Raw genomic sequence first — 9,067 nt, forward strand, 5'->3', positions numbered from 1 at the left:
CCACCAGATACCCTAAATCATCTCTCTGTAGTTCAAAGTTCCACAGATCTCTGGTTTAAGGGCAAAATGCTGCCAGTCTCTTTGCATAGCAAGAGTGAGCTTTACTCCATTTCCCATCAAGCTCTTCATCTCCATCTGAGACCATCTCAGCCTGGACTTTATTGTCTATATCACTATCAGCATTTTGGTCAAAGCCATTCAACAAGTTTCTAGGAAATTCCAAACTTTCTCATATCTTTCTGTCTTCTGAGCCCTCCAAGCCTCCAGGAAGTTCCAAACTTTCCCACATTTTTCTGTCTTCTTCTGAGCCCTCCAAACTGTTCCAACCTCTGCCTGTTACCAGTTCCAAAGTCGCTTTCACATTTTCAGGTATCTTTACAGCAGCACCCCACTCTACTGGTACCAATTTACTATATTAGTTTGTTCTCACAGTTCTACATGGCTGGGGAGGCCTCAAAATCACGACGGAAGATAAGGAAAGAGCAAAATGATGTCTTACATGGTGGCAGGCAAGACGGTGTGTGCAGGGGAACTCTCCCTTATAAAACCATCAGATCTCATGAGACTTATTCATTATCATGACAACAGCATGGGAAAGACCTGCCCTCATAATTCAATTACCTCCCTCTGGCCTTGCCCCTGACACGTGGGGATTACTACAACTCAAGGTGAGATTTGGGTGAGGACCATATCAATTGCCATATAATTGTTCTTGAAAAATAAAATTAGTTGTATTTCAGTAATATTAGAGGAAAAGAAAGAATGAAAGTCAATAAATATTTGAGCTACAAGGATTTTATACATTTTGAATTCTTCTTATTTTACAGATAAGGAACTTGAACTACCAGAATAACAGCCTCTTATTAGGCCAGATTTTGCAAAAATAAAATAAAATTCTCTGTGGTATTCTAGTAAAAAATAAATTCTGTTAGTTTAATAAATATTAGTAATAATGCTACCAAGAAGTTAGACTTTTCATTTACAAACATAAAAAATGACAACCATAACTGTTGTTGTTTTTAATGATAGTTAAAATAATGGTTAATAACTATTAAAATAACAGTTAATAACTGAGTTATCTGTCTCAGTCTAGTTGGGCAGCTATAACACACTACAATAGACAGGGGAATTTATACACAATAGAATTTTATTACTCACAGTTCTAGAGGCTGAGATGTCCAAGATAAAGGAACCATCAGATTCAGCGTCTGATGAGGGTTCACTCTCTGCTGCCAAGATGGGACCTCCTGGCTCTGTCCTCACATGGCAGAATGGCAAGACAGGTTTCTGGGGCCTCTTTCACCTGGACATTATTCCTGTTTGTGAGGACTCCTCCCTCAGGACCTAATCACCTCCCAACGGATCCTTCTTTTAATACCATCACCTGGGGGGTAGGTTTTAACATGAATTGTGGGCAGACATGTACATTCAGATCATAGGGAGAGGTGACAGCGTGCTGGCAGTCCTCACAGCCCTCACTCGCTCTCAGCGCCTCCTCTGACTGGGCTCCCACTTTGGCGGCACTTGAGGAGCCCTTCAGCCCACCTGGGCATCCTGGGAGCCCCTTTCTGGGCTGGCCAAGGCCGGAGCCGGCTCCCTCAGCTTGCAGGGAAGGGTGGAGGGAGAGGCAGGAGCGGGAACCGGGGCTGCGCGTGGCGCTTGCGGGCCAGCTGGAGTTCCGGGTGGGCGTGGGCTTGGCGGGCCCAGCACTCGGAGCAGCCGGCGGGCCCTGCCGGCCCCGGGCAATGAGGGACTTAGCACCTGGGCCAGCGGCTGCGGAGGGTGTACTGGGTCCCCCAGCAGCGCCAGCCCACTGGCGCTGCGCTCGATTTCTCACCGGGCCTTAGCTGCCTTCCCGCGGGGCAGGGCTCGGGACCTGCAGCCCGCCATGCCTGAGCCTCCCACCCCCTCCATGGGCTCCTGTGCGCCCGAGCCTCCCCGAGGAGCGCCACCCCCTGCTCCATGGCACACAGTCCCATCGATTACCCAAGGGCTGAGGAGTTCCGGCGCACGCCGCGGGACTGGCAGGCAGCTCCACCTGCAGCCCAGGTGCGGGATCCACTGGGTGAAGCCAGCTGGGCTCCTGAGTCTGGTGGGGAGGTGGAGAACCTTTATGTGTAGCTCAGGGATTGTAAATACACCAATCAGCACACTGTGTCTAGCTCAGGGTTTGTGAATGCACCAATCAACGCTCTGTATCTAGCTACTCTGGTGGGGCCTTGGAGAAACTTTATGTCTAGCTCAGGGATTGTAAATACACCAATCGGCACTCTGTATCTAGCTCAAGGTTTGTAAACACAACAATCAGCACCCTGTGTCTAGCTCAGGGATTGTAAAGGTACCAATCAGCGCCCTGTCAAAACAGACCACTGGGCTCTACCAATCAGCAGGATGTGGGTGGGGCCGATAAGAGAATAAAAGCAGGCTGCCCTAGCCAGCAGTGGCAACCCGCTCGGGTCCCCTTCCACGCTGTGAAATCTTTGTTCTTTCCCTCTTTGCACTAAATCTTGCTGCTGCTCACTCTTTGGGTCCACACTGCTTTTATGAGCTGTAACACTCACCGCGAAGGTCTGCAGCTTCACTCCTGAAGCCAGCGAGACCACGAGCCCACCGGGAAGAACGAACAACTCCAGATTCACTGCCTTAAGAGCTGTAACACTCACCGGGAAAGTCTGCAGCTTCACTCCTGAGCCAGCGAGACCACGAATCCACCAGAAAGAAGAAGCTCCGAACACATCCGAACATCAGAAGGAACAAACTCCAGACGCGCCAACTTAAGAGCTGTAACACTCACTGCGAGTGCCCGTGGCTTCATTCTTGAAGTCAGGGCGACCAAGAACCCACCAATTCCGGACACAATAGCACCATCTAAAGAATCCTTAGAATTCTGATTTCAAAATTGCTCACCATGAAAAGCAATTATTTATTTGCCTATTTGACTATAAAATTTAAAAAGTATATTTTTTTACATGTAAGATAAAGTTCACAGTGAGCTCTAGTGACCTGGAATTTGCCAGTTTACTAGGAAGGAATACTCTCCTCATCTCTGGTTTTCATTCATTTACCACAGGAATGCTGGGGATGAAACCTGATGACACTGTGTGTACTGAAGCTCTTCAGTAAATTGTCTTTCAGTTTTAATAAGATCTGGCTCTTTGTTTTATTTGTCTGTTCTCGCTATTGTTAACCAGATTTTTTTCTGCATTTGAGTAATCCTTAGGTGGACTTTCAACTACTAAATGTGGTAATTTATAGAAAAGTACATGTCTGGTCTGCTGAAGCATGTATCATTGCTATGCATTACTTATCACTTAATAATTTAATGTAAAAGTACTCGTCGATAAAATTCTTATTTTCTAGCTTACACTTGGTAGTTACAAGAAAAAGAACAAGGAAATAAACCTATCAATATTAACAATAGAAGTAACACCGTTTCCATAAGAAGTTAATTCTTCAGACATTTAGGAAGATTGTATTATTGAAACAGGAAAGGAGAAAGAAAGGAAGAGAGAAGGGACAAAAGAAATACCAGTGTGAAAAACATATATTTATGAGAAAATTCTTTTCACTCTCCCTTCCTTGTTAACTCTTTTCATGTTAAAAAAAAAAAAACTGAAATAATAATGAAATATATGTGAAGTACTCCTGATACTATGATTGGGAAACATGGGTTAAACATGGTTCCACAGATGATCGAAAGATTGCCTTTGAGACCCTGAAGGTGAAGGATGAGAAGAGCTTTAAAGAAACTAAAGTCCAGATGAAAAAAATACAGAAACTACAGGATGGTATAACCATTTCAAAAGGTAAGATCATGATACACAGCCGTGAGAGTGAAGATGAAAACTGGTATGTCCACAATGACAAGGAATTTGTCCTTGTACAACTGTGAAAACTTAAGCCCAGGCAGCATCCCATGACTTAGTCAAACTCACCCTGGAAAGTAACACCACTCTCAAGGCCCTGATAAAGATTGTTGAAAAGGGTGAAAAGATCCTTAAGATTTCTAAAATATGTAGGAAATTTGAATCCAAAAAGGAAAAAGGGCTTCATTGTTGTCAGTATTGACTCCTAAGGAGCAGGAGGAGATTGAGGAGAATAACCTAGAAGACCTGAGGAGCTCGCCAAGCTGATGGTGGACTACATAGGGATGGAGAATTTCCAGAAATAGTATGACAAAGTGAAAATAGAGCAACTGAGCCTTCAACACAGACAAGCCCACTGTTAGAAAACAGTGGGAAGCTGTGGGAGATGCTGAAGGAGTACTTCAATGGCATCTCAGTGAGTGACGAAGTGCTGGGCCAAATCAACCCACTGTTCATAGTCATGCGTGGACGCAGCTTACCCTAGCCCTTGTCCACACCTATAGCCCATCCAGGTAACAAACAACATCCAACCACTTACCATGTCACTGAAGCAGCCCACGTGATCTCTCACACCCTGTGATCTAAGGAAAAAAAAAATCTCTTTTCAACCCCCAGGGATTTTTTTGAGAGACCTAAGGACTTCGCTATTAAAAACTTCCAGTGGGGCAGGGGCAAAACTTACTTGGTAGTTGGGTAACTTTGAGGAAGTAGACAATTTTTCTTAATTTGAATTTAATTTCCTCACATTGTGTGAGAAGAATAAACACCTCATAAACATAAAATATATTCATGTAAGGTATAGATTACCATTATTTTTTAAAATTCTCTACTGATTGGAAAGATAAGAACAAAACCTTTTAAAGGAAATTAATTAAAACTAAATTTGACTGACTTGAATACAGAATATTGTCATATTGATTCATGACTAGTCTAATGTTTGCTACCAATCTAAATTTTTCAGGCAGATTGAGCAAAAATATTTTTGTTTCAGGCAATATTGATATGAAACTAGATTTAAAAACATCATTGTTATATATAAAAGTTGATACAATTATTTTTATCTATATTTATTTTCAAAATTATTTATGTCTTCAATTGTGGCTGTGCTGGGGCTGAGTAGATTCTAAAATGGCTCCAATAATTTCCACTTACTAGCATTATCTAGAATTCATGGCTTTGTGTAATCCTCTCCTCTTGATTATGACTTATTTCTAACTAACAGAGTATGACCAAAGTGATAATTTATCATTTCCATGATTATGTTAATGTGTAAAAATAAAACTTTCCTAGATCTCTCAACGTTCAGGTAAATAGCTCTAGCTGCTATGACGTTCACATTTCATGAGAATTAGATCTATAGCCATTTGTCTAGTTAATTGTTCTAATTTACGAAAGTGACAGAACTTCTCTTATCTTCTTAGGGGGCTAAATGGCTATAGCTAGGAGTAGATTTCTTGCCTGAGTTCCTGAGGTGCCGGGAAAGACTGCAAATCTATAATCCAAGGAATTTACATTTCAATTTGGAATGAGACCCAGAACCTTGGAGACTCCTCTAGGTTATAGACTAGATACAAAGTTTATATGTGTCATAGAGAGATTTTATTTACAGAACAAAAGGCTAAAGAAAGGAGGACACCCCTTCCAGGAGTTGAAAGGAGACAGGAAGGGAAAGTACCTTCTTGCCCTTTATAACAGAAAACCATCATTTTTTTCTTTTCCACTCATTATGGGGGTGGATTCGGAGTCAGGTTTTTCTTCCCTTAGAACAATTTGACTGGCTCTCAGCTTGTAACTCTAGGAATAAGAATTAGGACATAGGGTGCCAGCACTACCATTTACTATGCAATACTTAATAAGAATTTTTTCACTGATTTAGAACGTTTAGAATGAAATCAGGAAAGATGACTATTAAAAACCCAACAGTTACATAAGATTGTAACTTGGCATTCATTATGGTTTTCCCTACTTGCACACTTTTGTCAGAGATGTTTGAACCAGAGCAACTCCATCTTGAATGGGGGCCGTGTAATATAAAGCTGAGACCTGCTGAGCTGCATTTCTAGTAGGTTAGGCATTCTTAGTCACAGGATGAGATAGGTGATTGTTTCAAGATATAGACCCTACTGATAAAACAGATTGTGGTAAAAAAAAGCCGGCCAAAACCAAGATGGTGATGAAAGTGACCTCTGGTTGTCCCCATTGCTTATTATACACTAATTATAATATATTAGCGTGCTAAAAGACACTTTTACCAGCACCATGACAGTTTACAAATGCCATGGCACCATCCCAAAGTTACCCTATATTGTCTAAAACAGAGAGGAACCCTCAGTTCCAGAAATTGCCCACCCCTTTCCCAGAAAACTCATGAATAATCCATCCCTTGTTTAGCATATAATCAAGAAATAACTGTAAGTACACTCAGTGGAGCAGCCTATGCTGCTGCTCTGCCTATGGAGTAGCCATTCTTTCTTCATTTACTTTCCTAATAAACGTGATTTCACTTTACTCTAGGGATTTGCCCCAAATTCTTTCTTGCAGGAGGTCCAAGAACCCTCTCTTGGGGTCTGTATCTGGACCCCTTTCTGGTAACACTTTGATGAAGAATGCAGCCATATTGGAGAGGCCCAGAAAGTAAAAGAAGGAAGCCCTCAGGCCAATGCCAGCTAGGAACTGAGAACAACAGTTCAACAGACTGCAAGAAATTGAATTCTGTCAAAACTACAGAGCTTGGAAGCAGACCTTAGACTCCAGTCTTGGACAACACCTTGACTGCAGCCTTGGGAAAGATCCTGGCAAGCCACGATGAGATCCATGACTCACAGACATGGTGAGGTAACAAACACATGTTGTTTTAAACAGCCAAGTCTGTGATAATTTGTTACTAAGCAGTAGAAAACTAACACAATGACTTCAAAATCTGAAGTACAGATATGGAATAATTTCATTAGTGAAAGAATTCTTATATAGAGTATTATACAATGTGAATTTTGTACTTTATCAATTTTTTTAAATAAGGAAGCTATTGTTTCAGAGAATAATTTCCCACTAAAAGAAAGCTTCTATGAAATATAAGGTCTTCTAAGATCATATGTAAGTGCAAACTAATTTGAAAAGTAATGTTTCAGAGCCAAGATAATTTTAAAAATAGTTTAAAAAACACTGACTGAAACACCTCATTTAAAAAAAAATCATTAATTTTCAACATGGTCCTAAATTTATTAAGGTCAGAAAATCTCTTCAAAAGTCATTTATTTTATGAATAACTTAAATACAAAATGCCTTCAATTAAACTAAAATAATACACAAATTTATGAAATAGCTAAAAAATTATTAGAAGGGTATCAATTGAAAAGAGATAAAATCTCACGAGTAAATTTAGCATATCTGTCCAGTTTTTGATCATCAAGTAAGAACAGTCCACATATTGCTTAAAGGCATACGTGTATGCCCCAGGCATACACAATACATGCTATTTCACAGTTTGGAAGAAAAATAAAAACTGTCATTAGTAAGGCTGCCACTAGCAAAAGAAAAAGAAAATAAAAATAAGCCTTTATAAAATATAAATTGCACTGTTTTTAAACTCCTTGTGTGAATTTCATCACATAGAATATGAAATCGCTGTAGAAAAGAAAATGTAGCAACCTAAAATTCTTGCCAAAGAAGTATGTGTGTAAATAAGTACAAATTTACAAATATTTTATGCATTTTCTATCACAGATTACAGGTTATAGATTATACTTGAAGGGATTTTTTAATAGTGTAAATGTACTAATACTATTGAGCATAAGGAAAATCAAGCATGAAAAGCAGATAAAAATATAGAGGATATTGAGAAATGTGGTTTTAACTTTCTAAAATCTTATTACTTTTTATCCTCAGTTGATTATGAATAAATATTAATGTATTGTATATGAACATGGAGCAGCACAATAGAAAACAGCAAATTATATAAAAATAGTTTGTGGCTTTTCAAATTGGCTACTTGTTTTATGCAATTATACACTGGATATAAATTACATAAAATATTAAATATGCATATAATATATTAAAAATAAACCTATAGGATCCATTTCAAAATGGTGGTTAGAGAAGGAAAAATCTTATAATCTGTATATTTATTTACAGGAGAAAATAATAAAACAATTTTTGAGAAATACTAACAAAAGAAAACATGGTTTTCTGGGTGTTTAAAAAACGCATCTAATCTTTTTTTTGTTTTTCATTTGTATTATTTCAAGACAGAAAGCAACTGAAAGTACATTCTTTTTCTTTTTTTTTTTTTTTTTTTGAGACAGAGTCTCCCCTGTAGCCCAGGCTGGAATGCCTTGGCGCAATCTCGGCTCACTGCAAGCTCCGCCTCCCGGGTTCACGCCATTCTCCTGCCTCAGCCTCCGGAGTAGCTGGGACTACAGGCTCCCGCCACAACGCCTGGCTAATTTTTTGTATTTTAGTAGAGACGGGGTTTCACCGTGTTAGCCAGGATGGTCTCGATCTCCTGACCTCGTGATCCGCCTGTCTTGGACTCCCAGAGTGCTGGGATTACAGGCGTGAGACACCGCGCCCGGCTGAAAGTATATTCTGCTGATCTTAATTAAACTTGCTTGAGATGGTACTCTTTTCCACTTTACACAAGCAATATCTTCTATATACTCATATCACACCTCCATGTAAAAAAACTAAGAAATACTTCCTGCTTATGTGCGGCCGTTTTAAGCAAGAAAGTGATATTAGCTAATTTTTGTTAGTAACGGTAAGTTGCATATATGTGGAGAATGGATTTAACAGGTACAAAAAAGTAGTAGCAGATCCTGTGTTAGGAGTTTACTAGTGAGGTTTAGGAGGAAAAATATATTGGTATTTATAAAAGACGAAGCAAAAGGAGAGAAAGAAAAGGATTCAAGATACATAATACAGCGGGGCATGGTAGGCACACCTGTAGTCCCAGCTACTCCTGAAGCTGAGGTGAAAATATCGCTTGAACCCAGGAGGTCAAGATTTCAGTGAGCCGTGATTGAGCCACTGCACTACACTTTGGGGAACAGAGTGAGACCTTGTTTCAAAAAGAATAAAGTTATATTATATGGGTGATAAAACCAGCTGGACTTCTCATGTGGGAAGCAAAAGAAAAAGGAAAGATAAATTCAGGTTGACTCCTTGGCTTTTGAACTGAGCAAATAGGAAGACGATAGTGACAT

The 9,067-nt window shown here is 39.9% G+C and overlaps 1 pseudogene; it reads left to right on the forward strand.

The window, feature by feature from the left end:
• The first annotated feature begins 3,652 nt into the window (after nucleotides 1-3,652).
• LOC101149709 (dynein regulatory complex subunit 2-like) lies at nucleotides 3,653-4,391 on the forward strand (annotated as a pseudogene).
• The last annotated feature ends 4,676 nt before the right edge of the window (nucleotides 4,392-9,067 follow it).

This window comes from Gorilla gorilla, chromosome 3 (assembly GCF_029281585.2).
Source record: "Gorilla gorilla gorilla isolate KB3781 chromosome 3, NHGRI_mGorGor1-v2.1_pri, whole genome shotgun sequence".
NCBI lineage: Eukaryota > Metazoa > Chordata > Mammalia > Primates > Hominidae > Gorilla > Gorilla gorilla.